Consider the following 19,773-nt stretch of genomic DNA (forward strand, 5'->3'; position numbering starts at 1 on the left):
AGCTCCTTCCTTTTCATTCACGGCCATTTTCTTTCTAAATAACCCATTCACCTTTCTTCCCTGCGCTGGTGCCATTTGTATTTTCAGTGTTCAGACACTGGCTGGTTTTCTACTCATTTTATTTTCCTTGTGATGGTGTGAGATTTCAGGGGCTTTGTGTGTTTGGCCCACTAGGAGAGGCAGGAAGTGCTCAATCAATACGAGAAAAAGAGAATAAAAAATATCTGACATGGTCAATTGTATCAACTTGGTAAAATATGGTTTCAGCCCGGCTTGCACCTTAACCTTGTGAGGTAAGCAAAGGGTCCATTTCCTAACTGACCTATTCATGTCAATCTAAATGAAGCCTTCACCAATTACAAGCCTTTCCTAAGTTGAACGGTTTGGGTTTTACAGTGTTAAGGACGAGGATGCATGATTTCTGCAGAGAGAAAAAGTTAATTTTAAAACATATAGCCGCTACCAGTGGCTCCCACCTGTCATCTTGGATACTCAGGAGGCTGAGATCTGAGGATCAGTTGGAGGCCAATCTGGGCAGGAAAGTCCATGAGACTCTGAACTCCAATGAATCACCCCCAAAAAAGCTAGACATGGAGCTGTGGCTCAAAGTGGTAGAGCACTGGCCTTGAACAAAAGAGCTCAGGGACAGGGCTCAGGGTCTGAGTTCAAGCCCCAGTAATGACAGAAGGAAAAAAAAATACACTCATACACACACACACACACACACACACACACACACACACACACACACACACATTTGCATATATACAATAGACTAAGAAATACTTTTCTGTCGTATCAATTTACTTACATTGCGATCAATTCCTTTGACACACCAGGCAGGATTTAGAGGAAGATGGCAAGTCTTTACATCTTGAAAGAATTCTTGTACTCTGCCTATCTCCTTCCCCATGACTTCCTGTGAGAGAAATCATTAGGAAACAGAAGCATTTCAGAAGCCATCAAAGTGTTCCAAAAGGAAATGTACTCGTGACCTAACTTATGTTACTGTGACTCCCTCTGTTCATCACTTGACAATAAAAAAAAATGTCAAGAACTTGATTCTTGCAAATTATTCTTTTTTCTATTGATTAAACACCCTTTTTATTTGTGACAGAACTCAGGGCCTGGATTCTGTCCCTGAGGATTTTGTTTCTGTTTTGTTTGTGATTTGCTCAAGGCTGGTGCTCTACCACCTAAATCACAGGTCCACTTCTTTTTTTTGTGGCTCATTGGGGAGAATTATCTCATGGACTTTCCTGCCCAGGCTGTCTTTGAATTGTGATTCTCAGATCTCAGCCTCTTGAGTAGCTGGGATGAAAGGTGTGAGCCACCAGTGGCGGTCAACCTTAAGAAAACTTTAACGTAGAATTTGTGCATTCATACAGTCTAAGTTGTACTGATGTTTTAAGATGCACTGTCAGGGGACCATGAATCTTTAAATTGGTCTTTTCACTGAGTACTGGTGGCTGACGCCTGTCATGCTAGCTAGTCAGGAGGCTGAGATCTGAGGATCACGGTTCAAAGCCAGCCTGGGTAGGAAAGTTCATGTGACTCTTATCTCCTATTATTAACCACCAGAAAATCAGAAGTGGTGCTGTGGCTCAAGTGATAGAGCACTAGCCTTGAAGTGAAGAACTGAAGGACAGAACCCAGGCCCAGAGTTCAGGCCCCACAAACGGACCCCACAAAAAAATGAAAACACACTTAAATGTATTCTACATATAGAAAATCAGCAAGAGCACGATAAAGGCCAAGAAGCAGATCCCGAAAAGAGAATCTAAGATTCATAGGAAGAAACCAGTTGTCACAGTCCCGATTGCAGGAACTACCAAACATCTGTCTTAATTCTCAATATTAAATGGAATCAACTCTTCAATTAAGCAACATAGATTGTCTACTTGGATTAAAAAAATGTGCCTTCAAGAGACACACCTTCGGGGTTCCAGGAAGATGGCGGAGGAGAAGCTGGAGTCTAAAGAAGCTCTCACATAGAAAACAGTTTTAGAGTTCCAGTGAACAGTCCTAAGCAAGAGAATCACACCAAGTGTGCCATCAGAGGACAGAGAGTCAGGCCAGAGAGGGAAAATCCAGACAAGGAGACACATCTGAGCTCTTGCCAGCAGCCACCATGGTGGCAGCAGAAGTGGCAGCGGCGGCCGAGGCCATAACTGAGCCACAGAGAGTCCAGGACGAAGGAGCCAGTTGCAGCGGGCGAGCAGATTCTACTCAACACCAGCAAGGACCGACAAGGAATGGACAATTTCATCCTGCAGTTCACAGACCAGAGATGACCCAGGAACCAAGACTCGGCCTGAGTAGAAGCCTTACGCCTTCACTCCTTCTCAGGGACAGAGGAGGGAAGGCCACAACCCCCCTCCCCAGTAAACCTAATAATTTCTGGTTTTCCAAATACTTCTTTGCGGTTCGTAGGTGATTAACATATAGTTGTTTGAAGTTGAATAGAAGTAACTGTTGACCTAGATTGTATCTGTAGACTGTTGACTGTGCAAATTCAGACTTTGGTTGATGCTGGCCTTAAGATAGGGTCCTAGCACAAAACTGGTGCTATTTTCATCTCAAGTGGGCAGAGTAAGCCAGAAAAACACAAGAAAAATGGCAAATCCAGGTATCTGAATTCCCAATCTTGATAATCAAGGGACAGATCAGATAATGAATAATCCAGAGGAGAGTTCCCAAATAGCTCTACAAACACTGCTGGCAAACATGATAAATGAAAAGATTGAAAACACACAAAGGACCCTGCATGAGCGTGATAGGGAGAGAGAGGAGGCATTCCAAAAGTTTATACAGGAATATCATAAGCATGAGGAAGCCACTCAAAAACTTATACAGGATTTGCGTGAACAGCTTGAGAATACTCAAAGGGAAAGGCAGGAATGGCGTGAGCAGGCTGAGAACACTCAAAGAGAACTACAGGAATCCCACGAACGGGAGGAAGCTAATCAAAAAGTAATACATGTATTGAGAGAGCAAGAATAGAATGCACAAATATCACAAAAGGCATTCATGGAATCCATAAACAAAGAGATGAAGGAAGTCAGGGAGACCACAAAGGGAATGCTGAATGAAACCCAACAGAAGGAATGGGAGTCCAAGGAAACCATAACCAATCAACTAAGTGATTTGAGAATAAACACTGAATACCAAATTAAGGAAGTAAAGAAGTTCATACAAGATCTAAAACAAAGCTCCAACAAAGAATTTGAAGCCATCAAAGCAGACAAATTAGAAGGAAAAGAGGTAATAAAGCAAAGTAGAAAGTCTTGACAGCAGGTTAGACCATGCAGAAGATCAAATCTCAGGGATTGAAGACAGCCTAGATATTAAAGAGAAAGAACATACAACCATCCAACACAAGTCCAAGAAATATGATAAATATATCCAACACTTGGAAGACATATCAGAATGCCTAATATAAGGATAATGGGTGTAGAGGAGCACCTAGAAACAGAAGTTAATGGTCTAGGAAATTTGTTTAACAAGATCCTAGTAGATAACTTCCCAAACATGCAAAAAGATAGGCCTATTCAGATACAAGATGCTTTTAGAACCCCAAATAGACCAGACCAGAATAGGACATCCCACCGTCACATTATAATCCACACAGGATCAACTCAGAACAAGGAAAAGATCCTTAAACTGTCAAGGAGAAAAGATTAATCACCTACAGAGGGAAACCAATTAGAATCACCTCAGATTTCTCAGCAGAGACAATAAAAGCAGGAAGAGCCTGGAATGATGTATACCAAGCCTTAAAAACAAACAACTATCAACCAAGAATACTGTATCCAGCTAAGCTCTCCTTCATAACTGAAGGCCAAATAAAAACCTTCCATAGCAAAGAAAAATTGATACAATACATCTCCACAAAACCAGCCCTATAAAAGATTCTTAAAGATGTCCTACACATAGAAAACAAACAAGACCACAATAATGGCCACGAAACTGCACCCAAACTGAGAATCCAAGAACCATATGAAGAACCCAGTTTTCGCAGCCCCCAGAAGGTGGATAACATGGCAGGAACTTCCAAATACCTCTCAGTCCTATCTCTTAACATTAACAGACTTAACTCTCCAATTAAGCCACAGAGAATGTGTAGTTGGATTAAAAAACAAGACCTTTGTATCTGCTCTCTTCAGGAGTCACATCTTGCCCGTATAAACGAACACATTTTCAAAGTTAAAGGCTGGAACGAAGTCTACTAAGCAAATGGCCCCTATAAACATGAGAGAGTTGCAATCCTAATATCAGGTAAAATAGACTTCAAATTAAAATTCGTGAAAAGAGATAAAGAAGGTCCCTACATACTAATTAAGGTATATCTCCTTCAGGAGTATATTACAATTCTAAATATCTACTTGCCAAACAATGGAGCACCCAAATTTATCCAAGAAACACTACTTTCTCTCAAATCCCATATAGATCCAAAGACATTAATTGTTGGGGATTTTAACACACCACTCTCCCCACTAGATTGATGAACTCGGCAAAAACTCAACAGAGAAACTGCAAATCTAAACAGCTGCATAGATCCACTAGGTTTAACAGCCATCTACTGAACATTTCACCCAGCAGCATCAGAATACACGTTTTTCTCAGCAGCACATGGAACATTTTCTAAAATAGACCACATTTTAGGCCACAAAGCAAACTTGTCTACATTCAGAAATATTGAAGTTATACCTTGCATTCTCTCTGACCACAAGGAAATAAAATTAGAACTCAACACCAAAAGCCACCAAAGAAAGTCAGGTATCACATGGAGGCTGAACAACACATTGCTGAATCACGAGTGGGTCATGGAAGAGATTAGAAAGGAAATTCAAATGTTCATGCTATTCAACAAAAATGAACACACAAATTACCAGCTCCTCTAGGACACAGCAAAGGCAGTACTCAGAGGCAAGTTTATAGCTGTGAGCTTCTACATCAACAAATTGGAGAGATCTGAAACTAACAATTTAATGACACAGCTAAACCTCCTTGAAAAAGAGCAGCAAGATAAACCCCAATCCAGTAAACAGAAAGAAATAATTAAAATTAAATCAGAATTAAATGAATTAGAATCCAAAAAAAACTATAGAAAGAATCAACAAAACGAAGAATTGGTTCTTCGAAAAAGTTAACACAATTGACAGACCCTTACCAAATCTTATCAGAAAAAGAAGAGAACACACCCAAATAAATAAACTCAGAGAGGAAAATGGAAACATCACCATGTAAACAACCAAGATTCAGAACATTATAAGGGATTACTTCTCAAAACTTTATGCTAATAAGTTTGAGAACTTGAAAGAAATAGACCTCCTCCAACAATTATTGACATGCCAAAACTAAACCAAGATGAATTAAACCATCTTAACAGGCCCACATCAAGCATTGAAATAGAAACAGGAATAAGAGACCTCCCACCTAAGAAAAGTCCAAGACCAGATGGTTTTACAGTGGAATTTTACAAGGCCTTCAAAGCCGAGCTCACACCAATACTCCTCCAACTCTTCAATGAAATTGAAAGAGAAAGTTCACTACCGAACACATTCTATGAAGCCATCATAACCCTCATCCCAAAACCAGGCAGGGACTCATCAAAGAAAGAGAACTATAACCCATTTCTTTGATGAACATTGATGAAAAACTTCTCAACAACATTTTGCCGGTCGACTTCAACAATTCATCCAAAAAATCATACACCATGATCAAACAGAATTCATTTCAGGGTTGCAAATCTGGTTCAATATACACTAATCAATTAATATTATTCATCAAATCAACAGGAGCAAGGATAAGAACCACATGGTTATCTCAATAGATGCAATAAAAGCATTCAATGATATCCAACACCCCTTTATGATGAAGATTTTGGAAAAATTAGGAATCCATGGAACATTCCTCAATACAATCAAGGCTGTATATGACAAACTTACAGCCAGCATTATACTTAGTGGTGAAAAACTAAAGGCAGTTCCTCTTAACTCAGGAACAAGACAAGGATGTTCACTCTCTCCACTACTCTTCAATCTATTATTAGAATGCCTAGCTACAGCAATAAGACAAGATGCAGATATAAAGGTGATCCAAATAGGGAAAGAAGAAATAAAACTCTTTCTCTTTGCAGAGGACATGATCTTGTATTTAAAGAATCCTATCGACTCCACTCCCAAATTACTCGAGCTGATTCAAAACTTTGGCAAAGTAGCACGGTAGAAAATTAACCCCCCAAAATCAATGGCTTTTCTGTATGCCAACAATGAGAAATGTGTGGCTGAAATTAGGAAAGCAACTCCATTTGTAATAGCCCCTCAAAAAATAAAATACCTAGGAATTAACCAAAGAAGTGAAGGACCTCTATGATAAAAACTTCAAAATCTTGAAAAAGGAAATCAAAACAGAACTTAGAAAATGGCAAAACCTCCCATGCTCCTGGATTGTAAAGATGAACATCGTGAAAATGGCAATACTTCCCAAGGCTATCTACAAATTCAACGCGATACCTATCAAAATTCCAACCTCATTCTTCAAGGAAATAGAAGAGGCAATCCAAAAATTCATATGGAACAATAAAAGAACCCGAATAGCAAAAACGCTCCTCAATGGAAAAAACCCTGCTGGAGGAATCTCAATACCAAATTTCAAACTCTACTATAAAACCATAGTAATCAAAACAGCTTGGTATTGGCATAAGAACAGACCTCAGGACTAATGGAATAGAATTGAAATCCAGGAAATGAACCTACAGACATATAGCCATCTAATCTTCGATAAGGGAGCTAAAACAATAGATGGAAGAAAGACAGCCTCTTCAGTAAATGGTGCTGGCAAAATTGGTTAACTACTTGTAGAAAACTAAAGCTAGATCCTTATATATCACCCTGCACCAGAATCAATTCCAAATGGATCAAATACCTCGAAGTCAAAGCAGACTCTCTGAAAACACCACAGAATGGAATTGGAGAAACCCTAAGTGTCCTTGGCTCAGGCCGAAATTTTCTGAATAGAGACCCAGAAACACAACATATCAAAGAAAGGTTGGACAAAGGGATGGCATGAAGTTGCAGAGATTCTGCATGGCAAGGGACATAGCTAGCAAAATCAATAGAAAGCCCACAGATTGGGAGAAGATCTTCACTAGCCATACAACAGACATGGGTCTCATAGAAACAAAGAAACAACTCAAAGAAACAACTGCCCATTAAATAAGTGGGGTAAAGACTTAAAGAGAAACTTCTCTGAAGAGGAAAGAAGGATGGCAAATAGACACATGAAGAAAATCTCAACATCCCTAGCCATAAAAGAAATGCAAATCAAAACAACATTGAGATACCACCTCACTCCAGTTAGAATGGCAAAAATCAAGAACTCTAATAACAACAGATGCTGGAGGTGATGTGGACAGAAGGGAACCTTACTTCATTTTTGGTGGGAATGTAAACTTGTTCAACCACTTTGGAAAGTAGCATCGAGGTTCCTCAAAAGACTCCAAATAGAGCTCCCCTATGTCTCAGCAATCCCACTTTTGGGCATTTACCCAAATGTTTACAAACAAGACCACACTAAAGCTACCAGCACAACTATGTTTATTGCAGCATTATTTACCATAGCTAAGATATGGAACCAACCCAGATGTCCCTCAGTAGATGAAGGGATCAAGAAAATGTGGTATATGTACACAATGGAATTCTATGCCTCCATCAGAAAGAATGACACTGCCCCATTTGTTAGGAAATGGAAAAACTTGGAAAAAATTATATTAATTGAAGTAAGCCAGGCCCAAAGAAACATAGGTCCCATAGTTTCCCTTATTTGCAATATCTAGTATATGTATGAGTCAAGCGGAAAAGGTCAGATTATGTGATATTAGGAAAATGAACCCTTAGTTATGTATTTTAATGTTTTTTCTTTCATGCATTTGTTTCTAATGCATTTATAAGATTATCTCTTTGTTGCTTTGTGTGTCCCTCCCCCACAGTATAACCCCTGCTTTCAATATATTTGATGTCAGTATAACTTGTGGAGGAGATGGGGAAAAACAAGTTGTTTAAGGATACAAGTGGATCTGTTGTAACAATGAGAAGTATAAGTTGTCATGTCGAAAACGAGCTTTACAACGTTGGTACGGGGGTGGGGGGGAGGATTGGGTGGGGGGTTTGAGGAGAGGCTGGGAAGGGATGTGAAGGGTAAACAAAGGAGGAGGCTGCAATTCTTGATAAGAAATATACGCATTATCCTGCCCATGTAATTGTAACCCCTCTGTACAGTATGTTCACACAATATAAAATAAAATAAAATAAAGAGACACACCTTCTCCACAAAAGCAAACATTTTGTGAATCAAAGGATGAAGTAAAATGAACATCCACTATAAAGAGGTGGGAGTTGAAATCCTAATATCAGATAAAATAGACCAAGTTAAAATTAGCAAAAAGATATTCACTCACATTAAAATTAGCAAAAAGATATTCACTAAGAGATCTGTTCTTCAGAAGTATAATACAATTCTAAATATCTATTCAGCAATGAACAGAGGACCCAAAGTAATTCACGGAATACTACTTTTCCTAAAATCTCATTAATTGGGGACCTTAACTCACCACTATCCCAGCTGTATAAAACAACACAGCAAAAACTCAATAGAGTAACCTCAGATATAAACACCTGCATAGATCAACTAGACTTAGACATGTACAGAATATAACACCCAGCAGCATCAGAATACTTGTTCTCCTCAGCATCTCATGGAACATTCTCCAAAATAGATCAAATTTTAGGTCACAAAGCAAATTTGTCTAAATTCAGAAACGTTGAAATTATCCCCTGAATTCTCTAAACCACAAGGGAATAAAAGAATTTAACACCAAAAGCCACCCAAGAAAATCCTGTAACGGAGGCTGAACAACACCGTGTTGAACCACCAGTGGGTCATGGAACACATTAGAATGGACATTCATATGCTGATGATATTTAACAAAAATGAACACACAAATTATCAGGTCCTCTGGGACACAGCAAAGGTAGTACTCAGATAAAAGTTTTGGCTCTGAGTCCCTACAGCAAAAAATTGGAGAAGTTTTAAACCAATAATTTGACAATTTTGCCAAAGGCTATCTGCACATTTAATGCAATACCTATCAACATTCAACCTCATTCATCAATGAAATAGAAGAAACAACCCAAAAATTCACATGCAATACCTAATAACAAAAGCAATCTTTAGCAGAAAGAACAGAGCTGGGAGAATATCAATACCAAATTGCAAACTCCACTACAAAGCCATAGTAATCTGAGCAGCTTTGTCCAGGCACAAGAATAGACCTGAGGACGAATGGAATTGAAATGAAAACCCAGAAATGAACCCACAGACCTGTAGCTGCCTAAACTTATATAAGGAAGCTAAAACAATAGAATGGAAGAAAGACATCTCTTCAATAAATGTTGCTTTCCGAATTTGTTAAACAAAAAAAACGAAAGCTAAATTCGTTTTGTGAAAATAATGTACAGAGGGGTTACAATTACATGGACAAGATAATGAGTACATTTCTTATCAAGCATTGTAGCCTCCTCCTTTGTTTCTCCTTCCCATCCCTTCCCATCCTCCCCCTCCCCCCCCTTCCCTCACCTAATCCTCCCCACCCCCAAGTTGTAGCATTCGTTTTCGACATAAAGTCTTGTATATCTTATTGTTGCAATGGGTCCACCTTTATCCCTATTTAAAAGATTTGTTTTTTCCCTTTCCCTCCACAAATTATAGCAACATCAAATACAGTGAAAGCAGTGGTTATATCGTGGGGGAGGGACATACAAAGCAACCATGTTTTCCCTTATTTGCAATAAATAGTATATGTCTGAGTCAAGCAGAAAAGGTCAGATAAGTTGATATTAGGGTAATGAACCATAAGATGTGTTTTTTTTTCTTTCATGTGATTGTTCTAACACATTCATAAGCTAAATTCTTATATATCACCCGGTACCAGAATCAACTCCAAATGGATCACTGTCAAAGCAGACACACTGAAAACATTACAGGAAGAAATAGCAGCTATTCTAGGGCTTCTTGACAAAGGACAAATTTTTCTGAAGAAAGACCCAGAAACACAAAACTCAAAGAAAAGTTTGGACAAATGGGATTCCCTGAAAATGCATAGCTTCTGCATGCATGAAAAAGTACATAGCTACGAACATCAAAGAAAACGGATTGGGAGAAAATCTTCATTACTCATCCAATAGACAAAATATATACATAAAATATAGTTAGATCTCACAAAATTGTAGCCACCACCAACAAATCTTCAAAGAAACAGCCGCAGCACTAATAAATGGGTTAAAGAGTTGAACAGAAACAATAGCAAGAAAGAAGAAAACCACTTGTGTCCCTACCTTGGTGTTGATTTCACTTAACATCATCTTATCTGGTCATATGTACAAAGGTTTTGACTTTTTTTGCTTGCCTAGACATATACTAGTTATTGCAAATAAGGGGAACCCTGCGAACTATGTTATTTTGTTGCTTTGCATGTTCCTACCCAACAGTATAAACCCTATTTTCACTGTATTTGATGTCGGTGCCCTACATCTTATACATACACTTATCTAATTTTGGGAAAGAAAAGGGAAAAAAAAACAAAAAGTTTATATAGGGATACAGATTACCTATTGTGACAATGAGATCTACAAAACACTATGTTAAAAAACGAACTTTACAATAGGTGGGAGGGGAAGAATGTAGTTGTGAAGGCAGGAAGGATGGTAGGGGGAAAACAGAGGAAGAGGCAACAATGCTTGATAGGAAATGTACTCATTAACTTGCTGGTGTAACTGTAACCACTCTGTACAGTATTCTTTTTTTTTTTTACTGTGAAAATATCGTACAGAGGGGTTACAATTACATGGGCAAGGAAATGAGTCTATTTTGACGCAAGCATTTTTGCTTCCTCCTTTGTTTCCCCTTACCATCCATGCCCATTTCCTCCCCACATACCCATGACTCCCACCCAAGTGTCAAAATTGAAAAGTTCATTTTTCTATTTAACATCTTGGAAATCTCATTGTTACAATTTTTTCCACCAGTATCCCTATTTAAACAATTTTCCTTTCCCTTCCCCTCCACAAATTATACTAACAAAATACAATAAAAGCAAGGATTATACCGTTGGGATGGGACCAACAAAACAACCAAAAATGTCTATAAATATGTTAGAAATAATAGCAAGAAAGATACAGCATTTTTGTCCTTATCTTGTGGTTCATTTCGCCTAACATCAACTTATCTGACCGTTTCTGCTTGTTTTAGACTTTTACTAAGTATTGCAAATATGGAAAACTATGAGACTCATTTTTTTCTTTGTGCCTGGCTTACTTCAGTTAATATAATTTTTTAGAAGTCTTTCCATTTCCTAGCAAACGGGACAATGTCAATCTTTCTGACGGAGGCATAGAATTCCATTGTTTATATTCAGCATATTTTCTTGATTCATTCATTTACTGAAGGACATATATTTTGTAAAGCAGTATGGAGGTTCCTCAAAAGACTCAACATAGAGCTCCCCTATGACTCAGTAATCCCACTTTTGGGCATTTATACAAATGATCACAATCAAAAACATACTAAATCTACCAGCACAACTATGTTTATTGCAGCATTATTTACCATAGCTAAGATATATACAGTATTCTTACAATAAGAAAATTGTTTAAAAAGACTTCAAGAGAGATTTCTCTCAAGAGGAACTAAGAATGCCCAATTGACACATGAAGAAATGCTCAACTTTTCTAACCATAAAAGATAGGCAAATAAAGACAACATTGAAATTCCACATCACCTCAGTTAAAATGGCTATAATCAAGAAATCTAATAACAGCAGATCCTGGAGGGGATGTGGTCAAATGGGTACCTCGTGCATTTTTGGTGAGAGTGTAAACTTGTTCAACCACCTTTGAAAGCAGTGTGGAAGCTCCTCAATGGACTATGCAAAGAGCTCATGTATGATCCAGCATTTGTATTTTTGGATATTTGCCCAAATGATCACAAACAAGGGATAAAACTATCATCATTATTCACCAAAGCTATAATTTGGAAACAACCCCAAAATGCTCAGGAGATAAATCGATGAAAAAAATGTGATAGATAGATAGATAGAATATATATATATTATATTATATTTTTCAACTTTATAAACGTATATGTATATACATATATGTGTATATATGTATATGTATGTATATAGATGCATATGTACATATATGATATACACTATATATAATATGTAATATGTAATATCTATATTGTATATATATTAATATATTATAGATCTTATATATAAGATATATATATATACATATATTGTATATATAATATATATGTATATATACATATAATGTATATATATTATATATAATATGATGTAATATATATATTATATAATATATATTATATACAATATATAATATATATTATATATACAATATATAATATATATAACATACATAATATATATGTATATATACATATATTGTATATATAATATATAATATATTTTCACATATTTGTATATTTTGTATAAAATACATATATTATATTTATATATAATATATGATATAGTAAATATAATTTTATATACATATACATATATGTATGTATAAACATACCATATACAATATAATATGTAGGCATATATACAGATATATACATATAATATATAGGTATATAGAGTGGTATATAGATGTAAAATATATGTATATATAGGTATATCTATTTTATACATTTGAATATAATATATAAATGTATCATATATTTATTTTTAATATATGTAATACCCATATGATATATGTATATATTCATATGTACCTATATAAACATATATATCATATATTATAAATACATATATATTATATGTATATATCCGTATATGTACCCATATATTATATTATATATGACATATAATATATTTGTATATATACATATTATATATTATATATAAGATATAGTATATATGTTATAGTATGTATTTATATATTATCTATATAACATATATCTATATTATATGCATTATAGGCATGTTTTATATATATATATACCTATTATTATATATAATAGGTACATGTATATACATATATACCTATATATTACATATATTACGTAACAATGAGCAATAGTGTACTCATTATCTTATTCATTAACTCAAACCTATGTGATATGTTGTGTTTCTGGTTCTAGAAAGAATGACCATGCCCCATTTGTTAGGAAATGGAAAGACTTGAAAATAAATTATATTAAGTGAAATAAGCCAGCCCCAAATGATATCGGTCCCATGGTCTCTCTTATTTGCAATAACTAGTATATGTCTGAGACAAGCCGAAACGGTTAGATAAATTGATATTAAGCCAAATGAACCCCAAGATAATGACCCCAATTTTTTTCTTCTGATTTTTTTCTAACACATTTATTTGTTGCTTTGTATATCCCTCCCCCATGATATAACTCCTGTTTTCATTGTATTTGTTGTTGGCATACTTTGTGAAATGGAAAAAATTGTTTAAATAGGATACAGGTGGATCCATTGTAACAATGAGATTTACAAGATGTTTTGTCGAAAACTGAACTTTAAAACTTTGCCTGGAGTGTGGGGAGTAGGGGTGAGGGAGTGGGAAAATGGTAAGCGGAGTGGGGGAGCAGGGTTGGGGGAATGGGAGATGCGAAGGGATGGAAAGGGGAAACAAAGGAGGAGGCATGAAAGGTTGATAAGAAATGTTCTCATTATCTTGCCCTTGTAATTGTAACCCCTCTGTACAGTATTTTCACAATAAAAAAAACAAGTTAATAAATTAATAAATAAACCTCTTTGGACAATATCTTTACAATAAAATGTATTGAAAAATAAGTTAGTACTTCATAACTTTGCTTACAGCCCATGACTTTGGAGAAAATTTGGTCTTTTCGTGCACATATATAATCATTGTGCATTAGTGACAATTGAGTTTTGGAATTCCATTGTGACATCACCAACCAACTGTGGCTTCAGAAATGTATTTTTATTTCAACACAGTTGTGGCATCACCAACTAATTGTGACATTAAAAGATTATTATGACATGTTATTTTTACATTACATAGTCATTATAGCTGTCCCATTGTTTTCACAAACCTAGCATGGTCTCATAAACTTTTAGAAAATTCCTGGCATTTGGGACTCCCAGCTTTTTCAATGAACTCCTGTACTCCTGTACTAGGAGCAAATGAAATTGAAGAAGTGCTTGTGATATTTCAATCTTACTTTTAAAAATCACAAATATAATTTGACATCATCACCCTGGTGATATAACAAACCCATTATGACATCACATTGCCATTTTGAAATCATGGTCACATTGTTATGACTATAAATTTGTGAAAACCCAATGGGACAGTAATATCACAATGACCATATAATATCACAATATCATGTCATAATTACTTCTTAGCATATGATTATTTCATAGCTCCTTTGAATAAACACACGTCCAATGTGACATCACAATCCCTTTTGTACCCATATCCTCATTGTGAACTAATGACAATTCAGATCAGATATGCCATCGTAACATCACAAATCCTTTGTGATATCATCACCATTTGGACATCACATTGCTGGTATGACACCATCAATTCTTTTGGCCTCACAATACTACAATGTCATAATAGTATTATGATATCACATATGCATTGTTACACCATACATCCAATTTGAATTGTGTGTCATATGAATGCCTTGTATTTCAAAGGTGACACATGTCTTGTTATCAGAAACTCATTCCGACCGCATAACCATTGTGATAGCACTAACCCATTGTGACATTACAAACTTCTTTCCTCATTTTTTTTGGTAAAATGTTACTATTGTGATACCATAGGCCATTTTTGAGCTCATAATCTGTTTTCAACTTCTGACTATTTCATGTTTAACATGTGGTATGAGAAAATCACTGTGTCTACATTACCATTGTAACATCACACTGCCAGACCTCATGAACATTGTGTCACATAATGACTTCATAATCTTCTCTGGATTTTATCACATTTGTGTTGAGACATGCATTTGGAGTTATCACAATCTCTTTGTGAACTCATATATTTATTGTGAATAAATGACAATTAAGATCTACCATGCCATTTTGACTTCAGCATCCCATTGTGACCTCACAAATCTGTTGTGACCTCATCACAATTCTGTCATCAACAACTATTTATTACATCAAAACATTATTATGACATGGTATTGTGACATCACATTTCCTTAGTGATATTGTCCCATTTTGTTTTCACAAACCTATTACAACCCCATAAAATGTTAGAAAATTGATGTGCTTTGGAACTTCTAACTCCTTCCTTGAGTACATATCCTTATTGTAAAATAGTAGCAATTGAAATCAGACCTGTGGTTATAATATTACAAGTGTGGTCACTTCATTATCCTATTGTTGACTTCATTACCACTCTGACACCACAAAGACATTGTGACATCACATTGCTGTTGTGACGTCATTATCACATTGTGACATCCCAACCTGTTATGAAATCTCAGCACCATTAAAAAATACAAGGCTCCTTTGTGACATCAGAGTCACCTTATTTACTTATATTCTCATTGTGGACTAAAGAAAATTAACATCAGACCTTCCATTGCAACATCAGAAACCCTTAGTGAAATCATCACCAGTATGACATCACAAGGTTGTCCCCTCCTCATAACTTTTATTTTTTTGGTCGGTCCTGAGGCTTGAACTATGGGCCTGGGCTCTGTCCTTCAGCTCTTCAGCTCAAGGAAAGTGCTCTACCACTTGAGCTACAGTGCCACTTCTGGTTTTCTGGTGGTTTATTGGAGATAGGAGTCTCACGGTCTCTCCTGCCCGGGCTGGCTTTGAACCGTGATCCTCAGATCTCAGCCTCCTGAGTAGCTAGGATTACAGGTGTGAGCCACCAGCACCTAGCTCCCTCCTCATAACTTTTGAAATGCTGCTTGTGTGATACTTATACTTAGGCCCTTTGTGAGCTCCTAATCTGTTTTCAACCACATATTTGTTATGAGATGTGATATTAGAAAAACACGGTGACATCAAGAAAATTGTGACCTACCATTGTCAGAGGTCATGGCCATTTTGCCACATTTTGACCACCATAAACCTGTTAGGAATTTATCACATTCCTGCCAACACTTGCCTTTAGAGACCTCACAATCCCTTTCTGAACTCATAAACATTGCAATTAGACAACCCATTGGAACATCACAAGACTCTTGTGACATCATCATTATGGCACGCCAAATAATTGTGACAATACATATTCATGACATTACATATTACATTGCCATTGTGATATTACTGTTACATTGTGTTTTTCAAACATTATGACTTTATAACATTTTAGAAAATACATAGGCTTTGGGTCTTTAAGCTCCATATGAACTTGTACATTATGACCCATAAAATCAAGACAATCCTTCGAAGCACATTTAAGATAATAAACAAATTTATTTACACTAGAAAAGGACCTGCAACTACCTTGTTCCGGACTAGATACACAGAGACATGAGGATCCTTGACCACCTCAGTTCATCAATGGCCAGCCCTACCTTTTATTAATTGGTCTGAAAAACACCCCCAAACTAAGATTTCCAAAGCTCCTAGCTTCAAAGGGCAAGGCTTCTTCCTTTTCCATTCCTCCCACTTTTTCTAGACACCTGTCCTTTCTAACAGGTTGTTCCCTTTTCCCCTTCCACCACTTCCTTCTTCTCTTCAGGCTCCTTCACCCTTCACACGCTTGTCCTGATCTGTCCCAGTGACCAATTGTCATCCTTTCCCTCCTAATCTCCCTCAACTCCCTCTCCTCCCAGGTTTTCCCCTCCTGCTCTCTCCAGGTCTTTAACCTCTTTCTCTCTCCATCTATTGTTCTGAACATACAGCCTATGTTGTACCTCACTGTCAGGCCAATGACTCTCCTGCCTTACAATTTTCAACCATCTCAAACTGCACACTTCCCAATCACTTCTTGACAACTCACCATGTCCAGCTTGACACTCTATCCCCTCCAGCAGCAGGCTCTGTCCCATTTGAGCATGCTTTGTCCCATTTGAGCATGCTTTGTCTACTCCAGCATACCAGGCCAAGGGGATACACTGATTATTGGGCCCTGGTGACCATTGGGCCCCACTGGTTAGTATATTCCCCACTTTTTCATGTCTAATCAAATCATTGATTCCTTCTGGACCACATCCTAAACTTTCCCTTCTCTCTTCTGCCCTCAACAGACTTAAAAAACAAATGTAACAGATAATTAGGAAGAAACCATAGAAACTCACTAGTTAGTGCTAATTAACACTTGGAAAACCTTATCCCTAATGGATTCTTTGAGTGTCTCTGAAGTGTATATCATGCATCCTTCTCTAGATATTGTTCCACTTCCAGTTTCACTTGAGAGTGATGAATCCAGTGCTGTTTTCCTGCAGCATTAATAGCTGATGCTGTGATTAGCAACACCAAGTTAGGTTCTTTCCAAATGGGTTCAAATTCAGGAGCACAATGCCTTTTTAACCAGACCAGGTGTCCAGGCAAGAAGGAGTGGGTGGATTTTTTCTCAGGAAGCCAGCAAGCCATGGCTACGAAAGGATAAGCCAAAGAACATGTTGCAAAGACTGCAGGGACTATACAAGATTATAGTTAGACATTTCTGTTGATATAGCTTTCTCAAGGTTAGGAACAAAGGGGACCACAGGTCAGAATATGAAGAAGGCTCAGGATACCAACACTGCCATCATTGCTGAGTACAAGGTAGGGCGGGAGGATATCCTGACACTGTACGTGGAAATCAAGACCCAGAGAAAGGAGATGGACATGACATAAGAATGGATTAAGATGAAGTGCACAGGAATTATAAGCTCTGAAGCATGTACACTGAAATTCAACAGAGAAAGAACAGAAAGAGAAGCTGATGAGGCAGACACAGAGGTGCCACATCATAGAAGAGGCCATGAAAACTGAACAGCACAATATCAGAATCAAGAAAGAGACTGTTACTCTTCAGAAAGTGTTAAAGGACAGGCATGCTCTGATGGGGAATGCCCAGGAAATGGAAAGAGCATTAGGCAGAAAAACATAATAGCTAAACAGTTGAAAGATCTCTCACAAAATACACTGAAGTGAAAAGAAAGAGAATCTATTAGAGGAAAAGGACAAACTGTCAAGATCTCACAATAAATATAATGCAGAAGAAGCAGGTCTCATTGGAACAGTTGGAGGTTGGGAAAACACCCTCTTAATAACACCATTGCAAACATAAAGGAGATGCTGAAGAGCAGTCAGAGGTGTGAGAAGGAGCAGCACTTGGACAGTCGAAGGAATTCTGTGATCTTGGCAGAACACTCTCCTATTTGTTTCAGTCTTCTTTTTGATTTCTGTTTTAAATACATATTTCCTGACTTTTTTCAAGAATCTCACACTAGAAATGCTGCCATGTTCTTGTTGCTGTAGGATCATTTCAACATTCTCAGGGCTCTGTGCCCCAAACCAGTGCTTTGTGTTTTGCGGTATGAACTGAAAATGAAAAGCAGATTTCCACTTCATACTTACATATCCTAGGCTTTTTGTGCCTCCAGCAGTTCCGACAGAAAGCACTTAATGAAGTGCACTGGAGGGCGGGGCTGACTGGCAGTCACTGAAAGCTTCAACTACTGGAGATCAGATGGGCCCTAACAACACCAGATCCTGGGCCTTGGAAAAAAAAGATTTGTCCGAAGGCTCGTCTCACTGTGGGTGTAAGCTAAGCTGAATCAATCACAGGCCTATGACAGACCAGAAAGGGTATTAGAGTAGGAATGACATAGTTGAGCAATGAGGACTTGCACAAGTCATAACTCCTCTCTAGATCAATGTTGCTCCTTTTGAAAATAGGGATAATATCACTGATCCACTTATTTCATGGGGCAGGATTCAAATGAGCTATTGACATGTGCACGTTATATGCAATTATACTCTTGTTACATATGTACTCTTATAATTTCAGTGGGATAAATCTACATACCCGCATCTACAGCTTTGAACTGGTAGAGTCTAACATCTGGGCCTGAACCTTCTTGGCTAACCCAATTTTGTAAGTGAAGCTAAACTTCAGAATCTGGAAGAGCAAACAAGACAATTTGGGTAAGAAAGCAACAATATCTCAGAAGGCAGAGTGCTCATTCTAAGGATTTAGAAAAAAATATGGACCTAACCTTAAAACTGTGGGCTACTCATCTGGGCATTAGTTTGGAGGATTTATTAAGAACAGTGATTTGTCTTTTAGAGGCTTCTTTGATATGAAATAGATTCAGATTGTAGATATTTTTGAGAGGGAGCTATATAACTGTCATTTTCCTAAAAGGATTCAGTTTCAAGGTTACCTTTGAGAATTGGGTCATGTTTTCTAGATTAAGAAGAGGTTAGATAGATCATTTTTGCTGTAACACTCAGACATTGCAAATAGAATTGGAAATCAACACTGATAGTGTTCTATGGAGCAGGAATGAATATAAGAAAATTATGAATTTAGTTCATAGAGGTTTGAAGAAATAAGAGACACTTAGGGCATAGGTCCTAGTCCCATGAAGATAAGCTAGACATAACAATGGAATGCTTCTGCTCCTAGAAACTGGAACATGATGGCAACCATTCTATCCTCTTGCTACCTATCTGTGCTTTATTATTCCATGATCACAGAACTCTGACTTGACCTGTGCCCAACATTCCAC

The 19,773-nt window shown here is 37.1% G+C and overlaps 1 pseudogene; it reads right to left on the reverse strand.

Moving 5' to 3' along the window:
• Positions 1 to 17,644, reverse strand: part of LOC122101857 — a 35,749-nt pseudogene extending 18,105 nt beyond the window's left edge.
• Positions 17,645 to 19,773: the final 2,129 nt, after the last annotated feature.

Source organism: Dipodomys spectabilis, unplaced genomic scaffold (genome assembly GCF_019054845.1).
Source record: "Dipodomys spectabilis isolate Male_0828 unplaced genomic scaffold, ASM1905484v1 ptg000698l, whole genome shotgun sequence".
NCBI lineage: Eukaryota > Metazoa > Chordata > Mammalia > Rodentia > Heteromyidae > Dipodomys > Dipodomys spectabilis.